Below are 14,748 nucleotides of genomic sequence, written 5' to 3'. Positions count from 1 at the left end.
TACTCTTTCTTACCTCCATGGTATTCTTTTCTTACAGTCTTCTTTCTACTAGTAATACAATTCCACTCTCATCCTTTCCTTTCATTTACCTCTTTTTGTTAGGATTTTGCCATTGTAGAAATCTATTCAGGTATCACAAGCTGTAGGAAATGTCCCTGTCTTCCCCTCATTCAATTCACCCAGATCAGATTAGGCTTTTCTCCTGATCTGTGAAAATCACAATGTATGAGTTTGCCACACTACTGAACAATTATTTAATGTGTGCTAGTCCCCTGCATTGAGCTGTGAGTTACTTGAAGGTAGGGACTGAGTCTTCAATATTTTTGTTTCTTAACCCCTGGCACAGGCCTTAGCAGAAAGTAGGCACTCCAAGAATATTTGCTAAATTGAATGAATATTCAAAGATATCAGTTACTTTCAGGAAATGTTTCTGTAAATTTATATGAAAATCTACCTATTGGCAACATAATTTATGAAAGATAATGTCCAACTGAAAGACAGATGATATGTAGGTATATTTAGAAGGACTATAACAGTTTATATGTCATTGGAAAAGCTCCAGATCTATGTGATGAGTCTCTTTTTATAAAAATCTGGATCATATATTTCCACCTGTGTAAAGGATCTTTCTTTGCTCTGATGAGAGACAACTGGTTAAAAGGTGTGTGCATATTTGGGAGGCCGAGGCAGGCAGATCATGAGGTCAGGAGATCGAGACCATCCTGGCCAACATAGTGAAGCCCAGTCTCTACTAAAAAAATAAATAAATAAAAATTAAAAATAAAAAAATTAGCCAGGCATGGTGGCACATGCCTGTAGTCCCAGCTACTTGGGAGGCTGAGGCAGGGGAATTGCTTGAACCTGGGAGGCGGAGGTTACAGTGAGCTGAGATCGTGCCACTGCACTCCAGCCTGGTGACAGAGCAAGACTCCACCTCAAAAAAAAAAAAAAAAAAAGATGTGTGCATCTGGAATGAGGTTGAGAATGTCTGTTTCTCTCTGCCTCAATCAATGTGGGCACCTGCAAATAAAGAAAATAAGTCTTACCCTTTTCTGCTCTCTTCTCCATTCTCTTCCCTAATCCTTCCTATCCTCCAGGTGCACCTCTGAGAAAGGGGTTTCAAGTGGTTTGCATTTCTCTCACATGTCAAAGCAATTAAATGTTCTTACTCTGACTATCTTGCTCATATGTAAGTGACAGTCTTTGGGCACTTTTCTGGCAAGAAGATAGTTAGACTCCTTTTATGTAAATGTTACTCAGGCTCTCAAATGTCATACTGTCCTTTTCACTGCTAAGTTCTTTTTGTCTGTGTGGTTTATTTTCTCCTTTAAAGAGTATTTTTTACACACTTGCTCTGTGTTGGCTCTACAGAGGACACAAGGAAATGCAGGGTTCAGGCTCTGTCCTTGAGGGCCCAAGACTCTCTGGCTGGGGAGAAAATACACACAGCCTTGTTGACCAACTGTGCTGTATATAATCAAGGGTGAGAGGGCTCTCTCGGCCACTGCCATCAGAATTGTAATCTTTTCCTTCACATTATTAAATAGTTGGACCTCACGTGCTGACCCACATGCAAAAAAGAATGAGGGGAGAATTGCTGCTGCCATATTACTGTTTCTAGATAATTATGGAAAGTTATAATTATTGTGTTCTCTCCCTCCCATTTGTTAATAGCAAAGTAGGGCTATAATTCCTTTTTTTTTTTCTGAGATGGAGCCTTGCTCTTTCCCAGGCTGGAGTGCAGTGGCGCGATCTCAGCTCACTGCAACCTCCACCTCCTGGGTTCAAGCTATTCTCCTGCCTCAGCCTCCCAAGTAGCTGGGATTATAGGTTTGTGCCAAACCTATAATTTTTGTATTTTTAGTAGAGATGGGGTTTCACCATGTTGGCCAGGCTGGTCTCAAACTCCTGACCTTGTGCTCCACCCACCTTGGCCTTCCAAAGTGCTGGGATTACAGGGGTGAGCCACTGTGCTTGGCATATAATTCTTAAAGATATGTTTGCACAATCATACAGACCTGCCTTAGAAACTCAGTAAGTGTTTATTATTCTGCACCTTCTGATTTAGCACTGGAGATGCCTCCGTTAAATGCTACATCTTTATAATTATTTGTCTTTAGTCATTGCACAGCTTAAGTATTACTAAGATGCTCTTTTTAAATTACCGGTGTTCATTATGAGAACTAGACTGTTGGAGTAGCCTCCTCTGTGCCTCCTATTTCTCCTCTCTCCAATCTGCTCCTCACCTTATTCTGCTGACATCCTCTGGCTGCCCATTGCTTTCTGTCCATACCCTATCAGTGGCTCCCCATAGTCTACCATTATGTGCCCTCAGCATGGTTGCTGTGGTGTACCTCCTTTCAGGCTCCCCCTGCCTGTTGACCTCATCTCCCTCTCTCCTGTTCTCAATGCATGCTCAACCCCAACTGTCCCCCAAGTCTGCTGAGCCCTTCACTGGCTCTTTTGCTTTTCTCTTGCTTTCCTTTCCCTAAGATGATCTCACACCTACCCACAGGGAAGCACAATAGAAAAACAGATTTGACATCGCACAGATGCAGAGTGAATTTTTCTGCTTCCTTAAAACTCATGTAAAGTTGGAAAAGTTATTGAACAATCTGCATTTCAATATTCTCTTAAAAATGAAGATTATATAGCTTGCTTGCAGCATTATGAAGATTAAAGGTATATATGTATAAACATATTCCTTTATAATATATACTATAATATATATATATATGTTGCCACATAGTAAGGTGCTTATCAATCAGTAGCCTTTTTTTACTAAGTTCTCTAATATCTTTCTTAAATATCTCCAACTGACTGTGGTTTGTTGAACTTTCATTCACTCACTTATTCAGGAAATGGATATCAACTAAGTACCTACTATGTATAAGTACTGAGCTAACAAGAGGTATTCATCTCACCTTGTTATAATACTCTGTTGATTCTTCTTATGGTACTTATAAAATCTTGTGCTATAAAGAGGATAAGGTACATCTGTCTTTATTTACTTATTTAATTTTTTGAGACAATATTGCTCTGTTGCCCAGGCTAGAGTGCAGTGGTGTAATCTCAGTTCACCGGAACCTCCACCTCCTGAGCTCAAGCCATCCTCCTACCTCGGACTCCCAAGTAGCTGGGACTACAGGTGCACACCACCACACCTAGCTAATTTTTTTTTTTTAATAGAGATGGGGTTTTGCCATGTTGCGCAGGTTGGTCTTGAATTCCTGAGCTCAAGCGAGCCACCCACCTTGGCCTTCCAAAGTGCCGAGATTATATACTTGAGGAAAATGGCAGATAGGAGGCAGGACTAAATTGAAGCACCCACTTGGATGTACAGAGCAGCATGTGGATACTCACATCATGAACTTTTGCTCTAAGAACTATTGCAGGAACATACCAGGAAAGCCCAGAGAATACATAGACCCTTTAAAGGAAGGGGATTGCTCCTGAAGGCCCTGGAAGACAGCCAAAAAAACTGAGTGCCCCAAGTATGAAAGTGTGAAAGGGGGATTGTCTGTCCCCAAACATACACCCTCACTGAGGAACGTGAAGGTCCAGAACATGGGAGAAGGATTTAGCCTTACCTGGAGCCTAGACAAATTTAGAGAGCCGAGTGAAATACAGGGGTAGAAGAAGCAGTGGGAAGAGCCCCGTGGGCTCTCTCAGTCCCCAGGGAAGCCACTTCTGACTGTCTCACACAGGTGGTTAGGGAAGGCTACCAGAGGAAATGGGAAAAGACCACAGGGAGAAGGAAACTCCTAGCTGAACTTTGTAACAATTTCAACCAAATGCAAAGTTTCCTGGAGAGAGCTTGGGGAAGGGGTGAATTGGGAGTGTAGACACAACACAGAAGCCACAGCAGGTGGGGAGGCACAAAACCTGAAAGCCCTGCTTGCTTTCTCAGCTGGGAGGCTGGTAGCCTGGGGCAAGTTCTCAGCCCTGCTCATCTGCTGCCTAGAAATAAACTTAGTGCTGTTGGAAGGCCACAGTAGGAATGAGACTGGCCTTCTGGGCTGTGTCAGAGCTGGGTAAGGCCTGTAACTGCCTGTTTTCCCCCGCTTCCTCGGCAACATGCATGACACAGCAGAGGCAGCCATAATTTTCCGGGGAACATAACTCCATTGACCTGGGAACCACACCTTGATCCCCCACAGCAGCCACAGCAAGCCCCACCCAAGAAGAGTCCGAGCTCAGACACATGTAGCCCTGCCCCTACCTGATGGTCTTTCTCTACCTGCCCTGGTAGCCAAAGACAAAGAACATAATCTCTCAGGAGCTCTAGGGCCCCACCCACTACCTGATCCTTTTTATACTATTGCAGCTGATGCTTTCCTGAAAGCACCACTCCCCAGCAGGAGGCCAACCAACACAAAACTAGTGCAATAAACAAAACTACAACTAAGGAACCTCACCGAGTCCATTTCACTCCCCTGCCACCTCCACCAGAGCAGGTGCTGTTATCCATGGTTGACAGACCTGAAGACAGTTCATATCATAGGACTTTGTGCAGATACCCCCTAGTACTAGCTCAGAGCTTGGTAGCTGCACTGGGTGGCTAGATCCAGAAAAGAAATTGAGGGAAGAGAGAGACCCTTTCATATTGTTTTATACTCAGTACCTGTTTTAAGAAAAAAACAAGAAAGTGAAATCAAACACAGGCAGCCTGGCCCCAGGCCCGAAACCAGGCCTGGGCCTGCCTGGCCTAAACCCAGTAGTTAAAAATCAACTCATAACTTAGAAACCGATGTTATTCATAGATTCCAGACATTGTATAGAAGAACATTGTGAAACTCCCTGCCTCGTTCTGTTTCTTTCTGACTACCAGTGCGTGAAGCCCCTGTTACGTATCCCCTAGGTTGCTCAATCAATCATGATCCTTTCATATAAAATCCTTAGTGTTGTGAGCCCTTAAGAGGGACAGAAATTGTGCACTTGGGGAGCTCGGATTTTAAGGCAGTAGCTTGCCGATGCTCCCAGCTGAATAAAGCCCTTCCTTCTACAACTTGGTGTCTGAGAGGTTTTGTCTGCAGCTCGTCCTGCTACAAAATAACAATCACTGCAGTTTGGCTCTCAGGAAGCCCCATCTCTAGGGGAAAGGGAAGAGCACTGCATCAACAGAGTGCCTACGGGACAAAAAAAGAAAAAAAAAACTGAACAGCAACCTTGAGCCCCAGGTCTTCCCTCTGACATTGTCTACCCAAATGAGAGGAAACCAGAAAAAGAATTGTGGTAATATGACAAAACAAGGTTCTTTAACACCCACAAAAGTTTACACTAGCTCCCAAACAATGTATCCAAACCAAGAGGAAATCCCCAAATTTCCAGTAGAAGAATTCAGAAAGTTAATTATTAAGCTAATCAAGGAGGCACCAGAGAAATGCGAAGTCCAACTTAAGGAAATAAAAACAATTATACAGGAATGAAGAGAAAAATCTTCAGTGAAATAGATAGCATAAATAAAAATAATCATAACTTCTGGAAATAAAAGGCATACTTAGAGAAATGCAAAATACATTAGAAAGTCTTAGCAATAGAATCAAACAAGCAGAAGAAAGAACTTCAGAGCTCAAAGACAAGGTTTTTGAATTAGCCTAATCCAACAAAGACAAAGAAAAAAGAATTTCAAAAAATGAACAAAGACTCCAAGAAGTCTGGGACTATGTTAAATGATCAAACCTAAGAATAATTAGCATTCCTGAGGAAGAAGAGAAATCTAAAAGTTTGGAAAACTTATTTGAGGGAATAATCAAGGAAAACTCCCCAACCCTTGCTAGAGATCCAGACATCTAAATACAAAAAGCTCAAAGAACACCTGGGAAATTTGTCATGAAAAGATTATCACCTAAGCACATAGTCATTAGGTTATCTAAGGTCAAGAGGAAGGAAAGAATCTTAAGAGAATCATAAAAATCAGGTAACCCATAAAGGAAAACCTATCAAACTAGCAGCAGATTTCTTAGCAAAAACACTACAAGCTAGAAGGAAGCGGGTTCCTATGTTTAACATCCTTAAACAAAACAATTATCAGCCAAGAATTTTGTATCCAGCAAAACTAAGCTTCATAAATGAAGGAAGGATGCTGTCTTTTTCTTTTTTTGAGATGGAGTCGCACTCCGTCACCAGGCTGGAGTGCAGTGGCGAGATCTTGGCTCACTGAAACCTCCACCTCTTGGGTTCAAGCAATTCTCCTGCCTCAGCCTCCTGAGTAGCTAAGACTACAGGCACATGCCACAACACCCAGCTAATTTTTGTATTTTTAGTAGAGATAGGGTTTCACCATGTTGGTCAGGCTGGTCACAAGCCCCTTACCTAGTGATCCACCCACTTTGGCCTCCCAAATTGCTGGGAATACAGGTGTGAGCCACTGTTTCCAGCAGATGCAGTCTTTTTCAGATGAACAAATGCTGAGAGAATTTGCCACTACCAAGCCAGCTCTACAAGAACTGATAAAAGGAGCTCTAAATCTTGAAACAAATCCTTGAAATAAACCAAAATAGAACCTCCTTAAAGCATAAATTATACAGTACATATAAAACAAAAATATAATTAAAAAACCCGAAGTATTCAGGCAACAAATAGCATGATGAATAGAATAGTACCTCACATCTGAATACTAACATTGAATATAAATGGCCTAACACTGGAGCTCCTGAATGTATAAAATAATTACTACTAGATGTTAGGTATGAGTTCTAGATTTCTCTTCAGAGAATCAATATGTCAGTATGTTCAATGCTTTGCCTTCTACTTTTAAACTTAACTTCCTTGTAAAGAAACATTTTCCGATTACCTGCTCCACCCTGACTCATTCTGCTTATCTGCTCCACTCTGACTCATTCCTATTGACCTGCTCATTCTCCACCCTGACTCATTCTGATTTCCTGCTCTGCCATAACCATTTTTCCTGTCAAATCATTCACCCTGTCACTCTCTTTAAATTAGCCAGTCGGAATTAGTTTAGCCTGTGTGGTCTATCCCTAGACAACAGGGAAATGACACAGCAGCAGGGGCCACATGCATCAGGGATAATAACCCCTTCCCCTCCCTTGATCAAGTGTGCGCTCACCATTGCTCCATCTGTAAGGGTGCACCCTTCTATAGAAGTACATTGCCTTGCTGAGGATTAAAAAGAAAATTTTATATTCGAGTGATATTTCTTTTTTGGCACCAAAACTTTATTTATAACATAGACCTAAGAAATGAGATAGACAAGAACACAATACTAGTGGGGGATGGAATTCAATACTCCACTGACAGCACTAGACAGGTCATCAAGACAGAAAGCCAACAAAGACACAATGGATTTAAACTATACTCTAGAACAAATGGATTTAATGGATATTTACAGAATATTCTGCCTAATACCTGCAGAATATACATTCTATTCATCAGCACATGGAACAGTCTCCAAGATAAACCATATGACAGGCCACAAGACAAGTCTCAAATTTAAGAACATGAAAATTATATCAAATACTCTTTTAGACCACAGTGGAGTAAAATTGGAAATCAACTCCAAAAGGAACCCTGAAAACCATGAAAATACGTGGAAATTAAATAACCTGCTCCTGAATGATTGTTGGGTGAACAATGAAATTAAGATGGAAATTAAATAATTCTTTGAACGGAATGATAATAGTGACATAACCTTTCAAAACCTGTGGGATACAGCAAAGACTGTGTTAAGAGGAAAGTTCATAGCCTTAAATGTCTGCATCAAAAAGTCTGAAAATACATGGAAATTAAATAACCTGCTACTGAATGATTGTTGGGCAAACAATGAAATTAAGATGACAATTAAATAATTATTTGAATTGAATAATAGTGACACAACCTATCAAAACCTCTGGGATACAGCAAAGACTGTGCAAAGAGGAAAGTTAACAGCCTTAAATGCCTACATCAAAAAGTCTGAAAGAACAAAATTGGCAATCTGAGGTCAAATCTCAAGGAACTACAAAACAAGAACAAACCAAACCCACACCCAACAGAAGAAAAGAAATAAGAAAGATCAGAGCAGAACTAAATGAAATTGAAACCAATAATAAATAAATAAATAAGACAAGAGATGAATGAAACATAAATCTGGTTCTTTGAAAAGATAAATAAAATTGATAGACCATTAGTGAGATTAACCAAGATAAGAAGAGAAAAGATCCAAATAAGCTCAATTAGAAACAAAACGGGAGATATTACAACTGGTACCACAGAAACACAAAAGATCATTCAAGGATACTATGAACACCTTTACATGCATAAACTAGAAAACCTAGAGGAGAGAGATAAATTCCTGAAAATATACAACTCCCCTAGATGAAACCAGGAAGAAATAGAAGCTCTGAACAGACTAATAACAGTGAGATTGAAGTTGTAAGTTTAAAATTGCCAACAAAAAAAGTCCAGAACCAGATGGAGCCACAGTTTAATTTTATCAGACATTCAAAGAAAAATTTGTACCAATCCTATTGACACTATTCCAAAAGATAAAGTGGGACTCCTCCCTAAATCATTCTATGAAGCTGATGTCACCATAATACCAAAACCAGGAAAAGACATAACAACAACAAAAAACTATAGACCAATATCCCTTATAAACATAGACGCAAAAATCCTCAACAAAATACTAGCAAATTGAATCCAATGGCATATCAAAAAGATAATCCACCATGATCAAGTGGGTTTCATACCAGGGATGCAGGGACAGTTTAAAGTACTCAAGTTAATAAATGTGATACACCACATAAACAGAATTTTTAAAAAATCACGATTATCTCAATAGATGCAGAAAAGCATTTGACAAAATCCAACATCCATTTGTGATTAAAACCCTTGGCAAAATCGGCACTGAAGGGACATAACTTAAGGTAATATAACTCATTTATGACAAACCCACTGCCAACATAATACTGAATGGAGAAAAGTTGAAAGCATTCCCCCTGAGAAATGGAACAAGACAAGGATGCCCACTCTCGCCACGAGCAATGAAACACATGGACACAGGGTGGGGAACATTGCACACCAGGGACTGTCATGAGTTGGGGGGAGGAGGGAGGGATAGCATTAGGAGATATACCTAATGTAAATGACGAGTTAATGGGTGCAGCACACCAACATGGTACATGTATACATATGTAACAAACCTGCACATTGTGCACATGTACCCTAGAACTTAAAGTATAATAAAAAAAATTGTGATATATATACCATGGAATACTACACAGTCATAAAAAGGAATGAAATAATGGCATTTGCAGCAACCTGGATGGCATTAGAGACCATTATTCTAAGTGAAGTAACTCAGGAATGGAAAACCAAACATTGTATGTTCTCACTCATAAGTGAGAGCTAAGCTATGAGAATACAAGTGCTTAAGAATGATACAGTGGACTTTGGGGACCTGGGGGAAAGGGTGGGAGCAGGGTGAGGAATAAAAGACTACAAATAGGGTACAGTGTATACTGTTTGGGTGATGGGTGCACCAAAATCTTAGAAATCACTGCTAAAGAACATATTCATGTAACCAAACACCATCTCTTTCTCAAAAACCTACTGAGATAATAATAATTAAAAAAAAATCCCAAAGTGCTGGGATTACTGGGATGAGCCACTGTGCCGGGCTTCATCTGTCCTTTTGAAATATCCATTTCTGGCCCCCAATTGAACACTAAGTTCTGTGAGAATAGAGGCTATATTTACCCATCTTTGAATTCTGAGGAATACATACTTATGCCATAACGTCCACAACTACTCCCTGAAACTTGGAGATTTTGTTTACTTAACTTTTTATCGATACAGACTAGAAAAATTAAAATGCAAATGAAATAAGTTCATCAAGGTATTCCAATTTGAAAGAAGCATAACATTATAAAGTCTTAATTAAGAATGGTTTTTGGGACTGCTTGCCTGATTTAAAATCTTAGCTCCAACAATTGCTTGTTGCATAACCTTGTGCAACTGACTATCTCTGTGACTCAGTTTCTCAGCTGTCAAATGGAGGGAGGTGTAAGATAATAACAATGCCCAGCTCATTGGATTGATGTGAGGATTAAAAGAGTTACTAAATGTAAATTCAATTAGAAAAATGTCAGGCACATAATAAAAATGCTGTAAGTGTTAGCTATAATTACTACAATTGTTTTTAATGTTGGGGTTGCTTCTATGTTATTCATTAAAATACAAAAGATTTCATGTGGAGGCTGCATTGTGGACAGTTAAAATGGTTTGAGAGTCTAATTCCTTTTTCAGTTTCTCTTCCTCTGCTCTTTTCTTTTGTGTGCATCTGGATCTCTCCATAGACATTCACCTTTCTTCTTGGATAACTCACACCTTTAGAACTTGTTCTGATGAAAGGACAATTGGTTAGGCTTCTTTAGAATTGTGCCACTTAGAATTAGGAAATTCTATTCCCTCTCTGAATGTTAGTTCTTAACTTTTTTATTATGTTCCAGATTCCATAGTGTTTGGCAGGTGTGCTTGGTAATTTGTGGTTATGTTTGTCTACTTTATATAAAAGAGTGCACAGAAAGGAACTATTCGAGTTTCTATTCTCACCCAGACCCTAAGACAAATGAAAGAACACTAATACACGATGTACATAATCACTAGGAGGACTCACAAACAAGGTGGTTGGCAAAAGCCAATACTTTTCAAATTTTAGCCAACCACCCATGTCAGCCTTTAAAAAACTTAGAAAGAGCAATTAAAAAAATGCATAACGGATAGGAGAGAATTTGTGGAGGGAATTGTTAGTGTGCTGTGATTCTGAGTTTTGCCTCCACTCCTCCCAATAAGTATGAGAATGGAGGACCTATCGCTCTGCAAGCCTAGGGAAGGGGCACTCAGCAGGCCCTTTCACATTCTCTGCACTTTGAGCAGCCAGGGGACTGGTGTCTGACTCATACCTTATGACATCTGAAGGGTGCGGGATTCTGGCAGGGTGCACTGAGAGCAGAGCAAATGAATGAGAGAATTGCAATGGCACAGCATAAGCTGCCAGAGTTTATTGGAGCTGTGATGCCTGAGTGTCTCCATGGGCCAGATGCAGGCCATAAATGAGAGATGGCAAGGATAGCTTTTCTTAGACCTAGTTCAAGACAGCTGTCTATGAGGTAAGGAGATCTTAGTGGCAAGAGCTGGAAGGATACCACAGGGTAGACAGTGCCTAGGAGAGACATTAACAACTGGAGTCGAGATACATTGGTTTGATCAAGGAGGTAATAGATAAAAGACCTCCAGAAATGTAACTCAAAATTGGATTCCTGAAAGTTCCCTTTGAGATTAAGAGTTGGTTTTAGATGCTTGCCAGGACCAGAGAGTAGCTGCACCAGACAATACTGATCCAGTAATGTCTTTCCTGACCATTTATTTTCTGTCATCTTTACTCCAATCCTTAGGGGCAGAAGACATGGAAAGAAGAGGAAAGAGGGAAAAAGCCAAGGCAGAGATAGAAAGGAGTGATGCCTACCCTTTAACACTATAGATGCCTGCCTGCCGCTGGCTTGAGTTTGCTAGAGGGAGAAAATTTAACTTTGGATGAGGATGAGCTTTCAATACCTTGAGGTGGAGAAATTAATCAGTTTGTTTTTACACTTTCCTAAAGTTATCAGAGACTTCTAATTCTCTGAGAATGACTAGAAGAGCCATGGGTTCATTTTCATTCTTATCCAAGGGGGCAGGGAAGAATTTGGCCTGATAATTGAGCAGCAAAGAGACAAGCAGGTCTGCTTTCAAATTGAGCTCCACTTGTAAAATGTTAAGATTACATTCATTTGAATGAAGATAGATCTTTTTCCCTGTTTTTACTGCCTTTTTGTGGATGACATTTGAAGTAAGAAATTAAAATTAAAATGTCTTTACCAACATTAAGTAGAGAATTCCTATATTAGTATGTAAGAGAATATTATGATTAAACATTTAAAAATTATAAACATTAAAAAAATTTAAAAAATACATCAAAGGGAAAGTATAAAATATTTTTAATAAAACCTGTTGGTGTTTAGGTTAAGAACGAGAGAGATACAGCTATTTACTACTAGTTGGATTATATAAAGAAATAAAAAATAATTTGGTTCTTTGTAAATTTTAGAATAGACTTAAATTTATATAAAAATTGCCTGAGAGTAGAGAGTTCCCCTATACCCCATACCCAGTTTCACCTCTTATTAATATCTTCAGTAGTATGGTACATTGGTCACAACTAATGAGCCACTATTAGTGAACCATAATGCATGTATTATTGTGAACTAAAGTCCATATTTTATTCAGATTTTCTTAGTTTTATCTAATACTCCTTCTCTGTTCCAAGATCCCATCCAGGATACCACATTATGCTTCATCATCATGTCTCCTTAGGCTCCTCTTGGCTGTGACAATGTCACAGATTTCCCTTGCATTTGATAACCCTGACATTTTTGAGGAATACTGGTCAGATATTTTATGGAATGATTCTATTTTATAGAATTCCCTTAATTGAGATTTCTCTGATATTTTTCTTATGACTAGACAGGTGTTATGAGTTTTGAGAAGAAGACCATAGAGGTTTAATGCCGTTCTTATCACATCAAATTAAGGATACATTTTACCCATATGACTTCTTACTGTGGAGGTGAACTTTGGTCAGGTGGCTGAGGTAGTGTTTGTCAGGTTTCTCCACTGTGAAACTATTCTCCTCTGCCCCCCACACATATTAGACTCTTTAGAAGAAAGTCATGAGGTACAGAGCACATTTAAAAGAGTGAGGAGTTATGTTCCACTTCCTTGAGGGCAGAGTATCTACACAAATTATTCAAAAATTTTCTGCACTGCAATTCTCCCCTTTTATTTATTTAACCAATCATTTATGTACATCAGTATGGACTCACAGATATTAATTTTATGCTTTGGGTAACAATCTAATGCCATGTTATTTATTTATATTAGAAGCTCTTTCAGTTGGCTTCTGTGTTGCTTTGAAATATTCCCCAACATTATGGAATCTTTTTGTTGGTGATGCTAGTAGGTCTATTTATTTATTTTCATTTATTTAAAGTAGTTCTTGCTTTTGGGACTGCAAGATGTTCCAGAATTGTCTTGCATATTTTCTGTCTCAGTCCTAGAATCTGCCATTTCTCCAACCTGCTCCTGAATGATTTTGGGGTTAACAATGAAATCAATATGCAAATTTAAAAATTCTTTAAAACAAATGATAATAGTGACACAAGTTATCAAGACCTCTGGGTTATGGCAAAAGCAGTGCTAAGAGGGAAGTTTATAGTGTTAAATACCTACATGAAAAAGTCTGAAAGATCACAAATTGACAACCTAACATCACTCCTCAAGTAACTAGAGAAACAAGAACAAACCAAACCTGAAGGTAGCAGAAGAAAATAAATAACAAAGATCGGAGCAAAACTAAATGAAATTGAAACAAGAGAAATTACAGAAGATCAATGAAATAAAAAGAACGTTCTTTGAAAAGATAAACAAAAGTGGTAGACCATTAGTTAGATTAACCAAGAAAAGATAAGAAAAGATGCAAATAAGCTCACTTAGAAATGAAAATGGAGGCATTACAACCAACACCACAGAAATACAAAAGATCATTTGAGAGTATTATGGATACCTTTATGCACACAACCTAGAAAATCTAGAGGTAATAGATAAATTCCTGGAAACATACAACCTCCTAGCTTAAATCAGGAAGAAACAGAAATCCTGAATAAGCCAATAACAAGCAGTGAGGTTAAATTAGTAATAAAAATATGCCAACAAAATAATAGCTCAGGGCCAGACGAATTCACAGCCACATTCTACCAGACATTCAAAGAAGAATTGCCACTGATCCTACTGAAACTATTCCAAAAGATTGAGAAAGAGAGGATCCTCCCTAACTCATTCTATGAAACTTGTATTGCCCTGATATCAAAGCCAGGAAAGCATGTAACAACAACAAAAAACGAAAAACCAAAAAAACTCCACTACAGATCAATATCCTTGACTAACATAGATGCAAAAATTCTCAAGAAAATATTAGCAAAACCTAATATAATAGCACATCAAAAAGATAATTAACCATGATCAAGTGGGTTTCATCCTAGGGATTCAGGGCTGGTTCAACATATGCAAATCAATAAATATGATTCCCTTAATAAACAGAATTAAAAACAAAAACCATATAATCATCTCAATAGATGCAGAAAAGGAATTCAACAAAATCTAGCATCCCTTTATGATAACAACCCTCAACAAACTAGGTATAGAAGAAACATACCTCAAAATAATAAAATCCATATATGACAAGGCTACAGCCAACATCATACTAAATGAGGAAAAGTTGGAAGCATTCCCCCAAGAACTGGACCAAGACAAGGATGCCCACTTTCACCATTTCTATTCATCACAGCACTGGAAGTCCTAGCCAGAGCAATCGGGGAAGAGAAAGAAATAAAGGGAATTCAAATTGTAGAAGAGGAAGTCAAACTATTTCTGTTTGCCAATGATATGATTGTATACCTAGAAAAACCTAAAGGCTCCTCCAGAAGACTCCTAGATTTGATAAATGAATTCAATAAAGCCTCAGGTTACAATATCTATGTATATAAATCAGTAGCACTGCTATACACCAGCAACTACCAAGCTGAGAATCAAATCAAGAAATCAATCTTTTTTACTATAGCTGCAAAATAAAATAAAATACCTAAGTATATACTTAACCAAGGAGGTGAAAGACCACTACAAGAAGAACTACAAAACACTGCTGAAAGA

Source organism: Hylobates moloch, unplaced genomic scaffold, assembly GCF_009828535.3.
Source record: "Hylobates moloch isolate HMO894 unplaced genomic scaffold, HMol_V3 SCAFFOLD_2, whole genome shotgun sequence".
In the NCBI taxonomy this organism is placed as follows: domain Eukaryota; kingdom Metazoa; phylum Chordata; class Mammalia; order Primates; family Hylobatidae; genus Hylobates; species Hylobates moloch.
The sequence above is the reverse complement of the archived record's forward strand: the minus strand, read 5'-3'. Positions refer to the sequence as shown.